The sequence below is a fragment of the Panthera uncia genome, chromosome D1 (assembly GCF_023721935.1).
Source record: "Panthera uncia isolate 11264 chromosome D1, Puncia_PCG_1.0, whole genome shotgun sequence".
Lineage (NCBI taxonomy): Eukaryota > Metazoa > Chordata > Mammalia > Carnivora > Felidae > Panthera > Panthera uncia.
This window is the reverse complement of record NC_064808.1, coordinates 86,732,251-86,745,913: the sequence shown is the minus strand read 5'-3', so window position 1 is coordinate 86,745,913 and position 13,663 is coordinate 86,732,251.

Sequence of the window (13,663 nt, the reverse complement as noted above, 5' to 3'; positions counted from 1 at the left end):
GGTCAAGTACAGGAGATAGAATTTGAATAGACAGAGCATATAATGCTACAGAAAGACTCTTGGATTTTATTCCAAAGATAAAGGGAAGTCAGTGGATCACTTTGAACAATGGAAATGCATGAGCAGATTTTGATTTTAAAAGGTCACTCTGGGGGTGCCTGGGTGGCTCAGTTGGATAAGCTTCTGACTTCGGCTCAGGTCATGATCTCACAGTTTGTGAGTTCAAGCCCCGCATTGGGCCCTGCACTCCACTGACAGCTCAGAGCCTGGAGCCTGCTTCAGACTCTGTGTCTCCCTCTCCCTCTGCCCTCCCCTGCTCATGCTCCGTCTCTCTCTGTCTCTCAAAAAATAAGTAAATGTTAATTTTTTTTTTAAAGATCACTCTGTCTTTTGTGTAGAGAATGTTCTTAGCAGGCCAAAAATAGAATTAACTATTAAGAGTAAACCAGGTGACAGACAATACTGGGTTGGTCAGGTCAATAGTTGTAAAGGTAATGAAGCTTCAGAAGTGAAATATTCTTTGAAGGTAAAGTCAATAGATGTGCTGATGGATTGAATAAGAAGGTAAAAGAAAGAAAATAAGAAGATCTCAGCAACCAGGTGATTGTGCCATTTGCTGATATGAGGACATGAGAAAGGCAGGTTTGGATGGATAAGAAGAGTTTGGTATTAGAATGTTAAGTTTGAAATATAAATGACATATCATAAGGAGACGCAAAGTAGGGAACAAGCAGAACGTTAGGCTGACTTAGCAGGATAGAGAAAGAGAAAACTTCCTCTGGCAGTTAAAACAAACAAACCAAAAAAGACTGATTTACCCTATCTGAGAAAAGATCAGGAATTTGAGGTGATAAGATAACTTCTGAAAATGGTAGTGGAAATAAGACTGAAAATAGCAAAGTTGATTAGAAGTCTTTGTAGGAGAGTTGGATGCAGAAGCCTGCATCTCTACTCCCTCCATTCAGTTGTGTATCTGCCTATTCTTTGTTCCAGCAGAAGAATAAGGGGCTGCCTTCTGGATATGTCGAACCAAAGACATTCTGGAGTTGAAGACATGAGGTTCAGGAGAGTGTGGGAACATGGCACTGAAACAGGAATGTTACATTACATTACACTGTATGTGAAGACCCCACCTATTCTCCTACTCCAACTTGACTCTCAGGGGGGTAATCAAGTTTATTTCTCCCTATGGAAAACCACAGATTCTTCTTTGAGGGATCTGCCTAATCCACTAGGAAAGATTCTGAGATATGAGGAGTCTCAAAAAAAGTGACCAATAAAATCACCCTATAGAGAACCCCACCAGCCCACAAGGTACACTGAAGCAGAAAAAGTTTCCAAAAAGTTTTCAATTTTTTATGTTTATTTATTTTTGAGGGGTAGAGGAGCAGAAGGAGAGGGAGACACAGAATCTGAAGCAGGATCCAGGCTCTGAACTGTCAGCACAGGGTCTGATGTGGGGCTTAAGCTCTCCAACCGCAAGATCATGACCTGAGCCGAAGTCGGATGCTTAACCGACTGAACTACCCAGGCACCCCCCCCCAATGGTGTTTAGTGAATTGTTTTTAAATATACAAAAAAACAAAGAATATCAGATATTTGAAGAAATTCTGTAATATGAAAGATATACCAAAACAAACAAAAAAATCAGAGAGCTAAAGAAAACAAAAACTATATCTATAATTGAAAACTTTGGAAAGACAAAAGTTGTAAGTCAATGAAACAAAAATATAAAGCTATAAAAAGAATGTTTAGAGAGGTCAAAAAAGAGATTTTCGTTGTTAAAAATATCTAAACTATGTTTAAAAACGTATCAGTGGAACCAATGAATAAGATTGAGAAAATCTCACTCAAAGTAAGACATACAAACTAACATACAGCAGAAATGTATTAAATGTAACTGAAAGTGTTAAATATAACTGAAAACCAGTCGAGAAGAGCAGATATCCATAACAGGAGGTCCAGAAAGATAAAATGGAGGGAAGAAAATTATATAAGAAATTTACATAGAACCGAAGAGCATGAGTTCCCAGATTGAAAGGGGCCCAACAAGTACCCAGCAAAAATATCTATGACACACAGGGAATCACATCGTTATGAACGAAATTTTAAAATGTTGGAGGTGAAGAATAGACCCTAATAATCATGAATGAGAAAAAAAATACAAATCAGATTACCCACACAAACAAAGGACTCAAGTCAGAATGCCATAGAAATCTAAACCAACCTAGTTGCTAGAAAACAAGAGGAAAAATGCCTTCAAATTATGAGGGAAAATGATCTACCTAGAAAGTGTATCATCCTATTATAGATTAAATGTGAGCAAAGAATAAAGACATACTCAGATTGCAATTTAGAATAAGAGTACTTCCAAATACTTTTCCAGGATTTATGGTACTACTTTTTTCCACCAAACTTAGAGGAGAGACCAAAATGAAAGAAGGCATAAGATAAAGGAAACAACCACACCAACAAAGGAGACAGGAGAAAGGCCCAGGATGATATGGGAAAGCCCCAGATGACATAGCTACAGTGGGCAAAGAAAACAACCGGTCCACATTGGGATAGGAAAATGAAGATATTTCTCCAAGAGGTCAAAACTGGTAGAGTATCTCATATGTTTGAAAATATTAAGGGGATATTGACACTTTTGAGACAGTGTTCTGGGTTGATTTTGTTCTGGGGATACAGGAAACTAAGCAAGCAAAAAATTAAGAAAAATTAGTAATGCTGGGGGAAGCAACATTGTACAAGAAAGGATATATAATCATAGTAGTCTGCATGGCTCAGCTGCACATAACATTTGGTATTATCATGAAAATGTGAAGATTAAATACACCACCAAGAAAAATCATCCTATATCTATATTGAGAGAGCAGATGAGAAATACATGTAGGGAGGGAGGATATGAGAACGAAATCTTTCATGGTCATAAGTTAATGGAAAATGTTTAACTTCATAAAAAAACCCACATTTTGTATTGTCCACCCTTAGTTTGTCTAATGTTCACTTCCCTTTAAGGACCACCTCAACACTGAAATCTGGCTTCCACACTTGTCAATAGCAAATATCACCGATGACCTTTTTATTGCTTAGGCCAAAGGACATGGACACTTTGTAGCTTTTGTGTGTCTTCTCCACAGCCATTTCTCTGTCGACCTGAGCTCCAGTTGCAAACAGGCAAAGGCCCTCTTAACATGTTATGGATGTCCCAGAGACTCCTTGAGACTGATGGGTCAGAACCTGGACTCCCTGATCACAACCCAATCCCCATCCCCCACTCCCAGATCCCCTACTCCTTATCTCATAGTCCCAGGCGTAGTTAATAACACCATCATTCAAAGCATTATGGAGCAGACCAGACCAAGGGCTGATCAGAGGGAAAAAACCTACTGTAATGGCTAAAAGCTTATTGGAAACAAATAAAGAAAACCCACATCTATCAGATATCCTCTCAGAGGGACCTGTCAAATAAACCTTTTTCAGTCGAAGGTAATTTTTCTAAGAAGTATGCTCTAGTACAAAGAGAGGATCACTAAACCCTCTCCTAAAGTGGGACAGTCTGCTTAATTGCTCTCCTTTTGTTAGTTTAGGTGGAAGAAGCAAGTTTGAAGCCAGAGGACAGTAGAGGAGAAGCAGGGGACGTTTGCGAGGTGCTATGTCAAATAGATCTGTTTGATAGGGTGCTACTTTATTTACTGATGGGAGACTTCCACCTGTTAGAGTCTGGTTTACCATTACCCCATCAATTACCTAAATCATACGCCTAGATCATTACCCTTTTCCATACAACCCACAGGCAGCCAGTCACCACCGAGTCCACTTTCTCAATCTCTTTTAATCTGCCCCCAAAACTATTTTCCCCCCTTAACCCGATTTCAGGTCCCGAGTCTCCTCATCTCTCGCAGAATTCTTTCAGTAGCTCCCTAATGGATTTCCATCCTCATCAATGTTTTTCTTCAGTTTCATCTTTTTCCCCACCCATCCTCTGTATAGATTTCCACTGATTTTTTCCCACCTAAAACGTGAATCAGATAATGTCCCTACGTGACTTACAACTTTGCGAACTTCCAAATGTCATTATTTAGAAAAGAATGCTTTACGTGACTTCTACTCCTTACTTAGTTTCACCAGAAGGATTCATGGCCAATCCCTGCACAGATCAGTACATACTGGGTGTGTGCTCACCTGTACACAGGTACAGACCTCCACCCAATCTGTTCATTGTCCAGCCTGTGCGCATGTGGGCATTCACACCTACCCTCGGCCTTGAAGGTACTGCCGACTTCACTTACCCTCGATAAATCTTACCTGAACAAGGTGCTCACACAACTGTCGCTTTTAGGAAGCCTGCCCTGCACCCCCTTGTCCGTGTTAGCAGTTGCTCTGTCTGTGAGTTCACCATACCCTGTGCATACCATTATCTTCGTCACTATCACATTGACTTGAGATCTCTTTTGTTTATTTTTCTTTGCCTTCTCCATTAGACTAAGTTCCTTGAAAGCTAAATTCACATAAAACTCCTAGTCTAGTACAGAACAGTTAAATAAATTAAAATACATTGAGTGCGTAGTTGATCTTCAGAACTTTGTGGGGTGTATAAAATAGGTTTTAATATCACCATTTTAAAGATAAGAAAACTGAGTCAGAAGGGGTGGATGTGACCCAGGCTAATAAGGGCCAAAGTATCTCAAGAACAGGAGTCTCATGCTCCTCAATTGTTCGGGAGGCTAGGTTTTCATGCATTTATTCATTCAGTAAGTACTTACTGAGCTCCTACTATGCGCCAGCCATCATGCTAAGCACTGAATGAATAAAACCAACCAAAATCCTTAGTTTCATGGAGCTTGCATGCTAGATAACCTCAAGGTTCCTACACTTTTAAGATTCTACACTGCGATACTCTAATTCAGAGAAGGTGTCTCCCGTTTGCAGAAAGGAGAAAAGCAAACTATCTTCTAGAGCTATGAAAGCGGAAAAATCATGGGAAAATGTTGCTTTGTTTTCTAGAAGCAAAGACACCTCCTGAATCTGCCCTTTGTAGGTTCTTGTTGATCAGCAAGCCACAATTCAGGAGAATGGGACACACACCCGGAAGCCAGCGGGCCCAAAGGTATTTCCAACATGTATTCTCTGCTCTTGTCCGCTCCAGGTGCCATATTTATGCTCACCTCAGGGCTTTTGTTTATGGATTTTTTCACCTCTCCTTTCCTCCTTTTCACTCAAATCCTACCCACCTTTCAAGGTTTAGCCCATTTCACACCTTCTTGGCAAAACCCAACTCAATTTGAAGACTCACTAAGGCCAACTCTTTCTCAACACCAAAGATTATTTTATCTATTATGTGTAGGATTTTTTTTTTTTTGCCAACTAACAGAGTTTTCTGAAGGAAGACATCATGCCTTCTGCTTCATTAGCATCTGCTAAGTCCTGCACGTGTGTGGGGCATACAAGAGATAACTAAACAGCACTGAATGAATGAATGATTGATTGCTTATTTCCAGTCATTCGCCATCTGATACTCTCCCGGAAGGGATACAAATGCCTCCCTATGAAAGGGACACTTCTGACACAATGGCAGGAGCATCCCACCCCAGTGCTATTGGCCATGATTCGGTTCTTCTGAGGGAAACATCAAAGGGGAAGCAAGACAGGCCTGGCACACAGAAGCCGGCCTCTCACTTGCTCCTTATACCTTGGACAGCAAAATGCCAGAATGAATCTCTCGTCTGAGCCATGAGGTTAATGTGGCCATTTATAGATAGAAGGAGATTAGGTATGTTGAAAGGGGAAGGTTTTTATGCTTTGCTTTTGATCCCGTCTGGCACTCCCCAGAGCTGCCATGTGCCCCACACCTGATAAATACTGTTTTATAAACGGCAAAGAAGAGAATTTAAAGCCATAAATCTATCCCCACCCCCACCCCTCTCTTTTTTATGGATCTAAAGGCTAATTAAAACCATGCCCTTGCTTTGCAAATGAAGCCTCATCTTTCTGGCAGCCCCCCTTTCAAATGAACTTGAGGGCAATGTCAGTGCAAAGGGCAACCTTGGGTTGAGACTGTCCAGGCTGTTGTGAAGCACTCTCCGGCCTTCTAAGTCTGTCTCCAGGTGTGTGCACACCCCCCAGGGGTGCTGCAATGAGCAAGGACACCCAGTTCTTCTTGGGCTTTGAACTTGGTTGATGCACAGTGTTAATGTGGGCCAGTTCAAGATGTAGTTCTTTTCAGAGAGGAAAAAACAACAACAACAGCTTTCTTCTTTGGCCATAGGCTGCTACCCCAAACTTCAACCATGACTTTTGGTTTCCGATAGGCACCGGGAGACTGAGAGAATGAATATAAATGGAACAGTACTTCCAAGGAAACAGTGCAAAACCTTATGTAGTCATTAATCGAATCATTATAAAGGCTATGTAATATCAGGGAAAATGTTTATGATGCAGCTTTAAATGGAAACTGCATGCTACAAAATGTGTTTTGGTTTGTGATAGAAAGTAAAACTACATCGTTTTTTATTATATATTTTCAATTATCAAATGATACGTGTGCACATGGTTGAAATAAGGAATAATCAAAAGGGCTTACACACAAAAGGATCCCATCTCCCTGACCCCCCATCCCCTCCCCACAGCAAATACTTTGAACTCTTTCTGGCAACTTCTTTTCCCCTGGGAGTTAGTGCCATACCTCCAGATAATATATGTTTTTGCTTCTACTTCTTATTCACTTTATATATTATCTCTTGAGTTCCAGATAAATTAGAATCTGACTCACACAACCCCACCCCGTCTTCCCCGGCACCAAATCTCTTTAGTAAATCAAAATTATGTCCTTTATTCTTTACCTTTCCATAATTACTTTGTTGTTTTTGTCGTTCCACCAACGAAAGAGAGGTCACTCTGGTCACTCTGTCAAGTAAGAATACGAGCATCCCTGCTCTTTCCTTCCAATCTCAGCTTTTTCTCCCCATCTTCTAGCACCAATTTCTCACATGCACACTTCTTTTACATCTTCAGAGTGAAAGGCAGTTACCTTTTGTTCTATAACCAGTTTACATCAATGAATTGATTCTAGAAGTTGGAACCACTGACGTCTCTGTGATTAAGACCACATCAGCATTGAACACAGCAGAATTAAGTCATGTTTTCATGCCTATAGTTCTTCCTTGCAATGCTTTGTGCATCTTCTGGAACTTTAAATGCCTATTTTAAAATTCTTTGCCTTTATCTTAATTTAAAAATGTTGCATCAAAATTTGTGTTCTGTTTTCACATAGATTTGTCCTACCTAGGTCCCTTTGTCCTTCTGATTCAATCTAGACCTGTGCCTTCTAGGCATGTACATTGTCCTTCCTGGGATTTTTCTTTTCTTCTTTCCTGGATAAGTTCCAACATATTCTTTCCTTATTGGTTTAACCCCTGGTGTGCCACAGCAAAGTAACAGACACATTCCTCTTTTCTCTAACAAAATCTTGTTTTATTCCTGTATCTCATTTAACAATCCTGTACTTTGCTAAGTCAATCACATTAACACTTTCCTTTGCTAATGATTGGCTAAGAATGTGTATACATTCCATTCCAGATAATGAAACATGAGGGGAAACTTGCTCAGGGATCTCCAGTGAAGTCTTCAATTAAAAAAGATAAAAAGACCCACAAGAATAGAATACCTTTCCTTCTTCTGTCCATTTTCATATTTGCGTCTCACATCTTTTAATCATCTTTTAATAAGAAGAGAGCCATCTAAGGACTATGCATCTCACCAAGAATGACAGAAAGGAAAAATGGGAAGAATATAGAATTTTGGCGATATTGACTTAAACTTCACATTTATAAGGTATACAATTTGATAATTTTTGACATGTGAAGATATTCTTATTTTCAGGCTTCTTTAACTCAGTACAGTTATTTATGGGCTCATCCATATTAATGTATGGATCAAGAACCCATTCCTTTGTGTTGGCATATTACAATTTGTTAATCCTATCAGTATGGTCATAAACTTCCACTGGGTAAATAATAGAAGTGGAAAGGGAGGGTCATGTGATACGTGTGTGTTTAACTTTTTAGGGAAGTTCCACGCTGTGTTCCAAAATGTAGTGTTTTACATCTCACCAGCACAGTGTGAGAATTCCAGTTCTTCCACATCCTTTTCAACATCTCATAAGACCATGTCTCCCCTTCTCACAGTCTCTCTCTCTAAAATAAAATTTAAAAAAATTTAAGAATAGAAACAAGAATTCCAGTTTTAGCTCTGACATGTAAAGAGCTTAGAAGTCATCATTCTTATCCTTTCAACAAGAAAGCTAAACAAAGTGAAATCAATGACTTTTCTTAAACCAGTCAAGAAACTGGTTGTGAAGTTGTATCTTCGAATGTTTTTCAATTACATTTTTCTATTAGTATTGATGGTTAACATCTTTTAATATGTTTATTCCATATATGTATTCATTCATTAGATATTCTCATTTTCTGCAATTTTCTTGTCTACTTTCTCAGTTCTATTTTTTATTTTTATTAATTGATACATTTACCTGATGTATTTACAACACTAATTCTTTGCTAGGTTTATATGTAGAAAATATATTCTCCCAGTTTGTGGCTCAATATTTCATGTCTCTGCGACATATTTTTTTTGCATTAAAAACGTTGATGACTTTAATTACCAATTTAAAAAAAAATAATTGAGCCAACCACCCACTTCTAGGTTCCTTGTTATTTGAGATAATAATTGTCTTTCTCCATAAGCCTGTTGAATTGGAGTTTTCTGTTCTTGCAATAGAAGGCATCCTATCCAACAGAGGTATTTCTTTAACAAGTTTCCTAAAATGAGTGAGTGAAATAAATGCTGAGTCCTTAAAAATGAAAAATGTTTTTTATTTTACTAGAACAATTTAGTGATAGTTTGGGTGGGTATAGAATTGTAGGTTGAAGACTCATTTCCCCTAAGAATATAATACTATTAATGCAATTGCCCCAATTTCCTCATCTTGTTTCTTTGTGAGGTTATCTATTCATTCTCTCTTGTTCACCCTCTTTCAGTCGGCTTTTAGAATCTCTTCTTCCTTGGTATTCTGTGATTTCACAAGGATATGTTTAAGCATGGCTTTTTTTTTTTTCACTCATTGTACTAGACAATTAGATGTCATTATAATTGAGAATATCCTTTAGATATATCTGGATAGTTAAATTAATGCTTCAATTTTTTCCCTTTTATTTATGCAGCTCTCTCGTAGGCATGGCTGATGAAGTCAACAAGTCAAATATCTGATTAACAGGTTAATTAGATTAGGTTAATTAACAGGTTAATCAGATATTTGACTTCTTGAATTCATCAGCCATGCCTATGACCATTTGTTCTCTTACTTTCTATCTCTTTGCATTTTATTACTCACTCTTGGAGATTTCCTAGACTTTACCTTCCAACCCTTTTAAAATTGTTACATAAAATGATACTTTTAAATAATGAAAGTTCTTTGGTCTTCATTTCCCTCTATCACAGCATTTGTTCTTGTATTATGTGATATTTTTCAAATGTCTCTTTGTTCATGTTTAAGGAAAAGACAACAGCAAATTGATTGGATGTTCTGGATACAGCTGGTCTCTGCTATTAGGTAAAATGTCACAGTCATCCCCCTGACACATGCTTTTCATCTTCTACAAATTTGTCAAAATCTCTGATACTCCCACTCCCATTCTCTATCTTTCAAAAATTATTTTATCATAAGTTTAGAATATTTTAATGAAATAAAAGAAAAATCTATGCAAGCAGGCCTCCATATTTGAACAGAACTCTTTCTGTAATTAATTCATTTATTCTCTTAATAAGTATTAAGATGCTTATTGAGCATTGACAATGCACTAGGTTTCAGGCGGCATGCTAAGCACTGGACATAGAACAATGCATGAAACTGGGCGCCTGGGTGGCTCAATCGGTTGAACGTCTGACTTCAGCTCAGGTCATGATCTCATGGTTCGGTTCATGAGCTCAAGCCCCGTGTGAAGCTCTGTGCTGACAGCTCGGACCCTGGAGCCTGCTTTGGATTCTGTGTCTCCCTCTCTCTGCCTCTAACTTACTCGCATTCTGTCTCCATCTCTCTCAAAAATAATAAATAAACATTAAAAACATTTTTAAAAAAGAACAATGCATGAATCATAGGGTTTTCTATGATGTTAAAGATCTCTGGTGGAGAATTAAAGAAAAGTCATGACGATACAGTGTAATATGAAGAGCATGGAGTCTTAAACCAAAGCATTTGGGTTTTAATCCCATTTCTACTTATTGGCTGAGCGATTTTTGGCAATGCATTCAAAGTATACGAGCTTCAGTTTTCTCAAAAATCGAATGAAGATAATAGTATTAACTTCCTTAAAGGATTGCTATGAAGAGCCAGTGAGGTAATTCACTCAAAAACACTTTATAAAAATTTAGTGGGGCGTGATTATACCAATCATTATATGCTCTCCATTTAGCTTACCCCAGTTGGCTAAAGGATCCTGACTAAAACCAATATTGGGTCTCTTTTATTTAGGTTTTTATCTTTATCATAGTTTCTTTTAATGTAAAGCTTCATGTTATAGATCCTAGCTCCATATTCCTCATGGACACTCTTCCACATTTGATTCTGATTTCCATTCACACTGACCTTAGGGATCTGATAATCATTCTGTGTTAGGGCTTTTACTCATTTCCCACAAATGTATCGGTCATTTCTCTCAATCCTCCCCACCCCCTCCCAGTACAGGCTGGAGTATTATTTAATCATTTTTCCTTGATCTACACTGTAGAGACACAAATACACTGAAGTGGATACACACAGATTCGTTTTAAGTTCAATTCTAATTACTCTCCCAAAGACCTTGAACAAAGTCCCCTAGACTTTCTGTGCCTCAGTTGTCACATTGCCAAATTAAAAAAAAAAAAAAAAAAAAAAAAGGTTATACACTACAAGAACTTGTTGGGACTAAATGAAAGGAATTTATAAAGGTGATTTGTGAGCTGTATAGGTGCTAAAAATGCATAAAAGTTGAGGGTCTCACTTTTCTGTGTCATTTACATGTGAATACACATTGCTATGGGCTCAACTGTGTCCCCTCAAAATTCATATGCTGGAGTCGTAACCCCCAGTGCTTCAAAGTGTAACCACATTTGGAGATAAGGTCTCTGATGAACTTAAAATGAAGCCATCAGGATGATCATTTAATCCGTCCGGTGTCCTTATAAGAAGAGGAAGTTTGGACACACAGAGAAACACCAGGGGCATTTGTGCACAATGGGACAATCATATGAGGATTCAGAGAAGGAAGCCATCCATAAGGCAAGGAGAAGGGCCTGGAACAGATCTTTCCACTGTGACTCTCAGAGGAAACCACTCCTACTGGCATTTGGATTTTGGAGTTTCAGGCTCCAGAAGCGTGAGAAAATAAATACCTGTTGTTTAAACCACCCAGTCTGTGTATTTTGTTCAGACATCCCTAGCAGACTAATACACATGTGAATGTTTTACATCATATATATTATTGGCTCCTCCTTTTCCTCTATTCTTTTCTTTCCCAAAGTAGAGTTTAAATTTTTGTAGCAGAAATACAAAGAAAAAGAAAGAACAAACATTCTGTTTTTGAAGTGTAGAATGGAAGTTTTGAATCTTCCCTAAAATAATAGCCTTGGATGTCAAGCATTATCATGAGAGGAAAAGTCTTTTTTCCTAAAATCTTCAAGTTTCTCTTGATATTGTCAGTGTCTGAGCAACTTAAATATTCAGCTACCAAAGGTAATGGTGAAAATAACTTAAGATGTATGATGTAAAGGGAGTTGGAGAGAGAAAGTAAAGCAAAGTAGAAGCCCCTTCCTTCCTGATTTTAGAGAGGGAAAAGAAAGAAGTGAAATAGGGAAGTCACTGTCTGCATCCTCCTTTCCACTCCCCCACCATGGGTGAGGAGTCTCGACTAGTGAGTTGGACATGATGGGGCCATCTGGATGGGTAAGATGGACTCCCAAAGCACAAAGGCCAGTGGCCCACTTCCCTGTCTGGAGGTCTCATGTCTCTGAGCAGAGATTCTCAAATGTGGCTGCACATCAGAATTACATCTACATTCTCAGGGCACCTACAGCATAATCTCTAGACATAGGATTTAGGCATCAGTAGCTGAGAAAACTTCTCAGCTGATTCCAAGATACAGGCAAGGTCAAGACTATCGCTCTTTGAGAAGACTGGCCATCAGCTCAATGTTACTTCCAAACTAGCTTAGGGGGAACAGAGCACACAGCATTGAGAAGGCAGGTGGCTGGAAAGATGGCCCCTGAGGCCCACAGGGTTTCTGGCTCTCCTCAGTCTGTGTGTGTGTGGAATACAAGAAGGCTCAAAGCCCCGCAGATGCCAGGATGGGAGGGGCAAGAAAATAGGAGAACATGGAGTCTCTGTCCCCTAACCAGTGAAGATTACAACCAGATCAGTTGGCTGGGACCAAGGACTTAAGCAATGGGAGCCAGAACAAAGACTCAAGAGCCAGAAAAGAACCAGTCCCATCTCAGCCTGATGAACAGCATGACCAGCATGATCTGTTCAAACCAGCTCTTCACAAAATAGTACAGCAAGAGCTGGAAGCCAGCAGGTGGATCTGAGGCTCTCTTTCCCCACCTCAAGAGATCAGTCATGTAAGCTCCCATACACGATTTGAGGGGGAAGCAGGGAAAGGGATAGGAGATCTGAAATACCATTCACTTGAAAGATTACTTAACCCAAAAAAGACTCTCTGAACCAGAATTTTGATGCATTGTTTTCTGGTAAACATAAGACACACATACACACACGCTGACCCTACGAAATGGACAGTGACTCATGCAGAAGAATAAACCAGAGGCAGTATTTTCTGTACATCAGAACACAGTGCAAAACTGAGATTCAGCTCCACATGTGTGTTTACATGCATACCTACAACGATATAATCAGTAACATAACCTTCAGCCATGCCAAGAAGCAGGTGCAAGCATTCAGGGTTGAATTCTTGAGAGACCTAAGAAATCTATCTGCTTCACTTTCGGGTAAGAGCAACCACACTGCTACAAAAAAGCAGTACTCCTTAGAGAAGGATCCAGACAAATGGAAGATTAAAACTTCTCAGCCAGCAGTCAGGTCCTTGTGTCTTTTGCTAGCTCTCAATTCTCATTTTTAAAATGTCACTCTCTTGTCCTGCCTCCTGTGCACTGCTCCTCGGGTGCCCAGCCCTTTCCATCTCTAGCCACTACCTACCCAGTATATCTCACAGGATATAGGCTGACACAGTTCCAATCTGTTCTGGATACATCATATGCCAGGCTATGAGCTACAGAGACTATATAACAATCTAATTTCACCAGCTAGTAGATAGAGATATCTTTATTTTACAGATGAGGTTAAACGATCCAAGTTCACACAGCTAGAACGAAGGAGCCTGGATTGAAATCTAGATACTTCTGACCCTGAAGACTTTGCTATTATTCAGCACTTCCTCCCTGCAACCCTCCCTCAGTCATTCATGCGTGCCCATTAGCTCAACAAATATTTATTTTCTAAAGCATATCTATTCTCAAATATCCAGGACCCTTCCCTCCAAAGCACATGTATGCTGGCCCATGTGTCCTTAGAGTTATTTTGAAAAAATCTGTTTGAAAGACATTCCAGCTC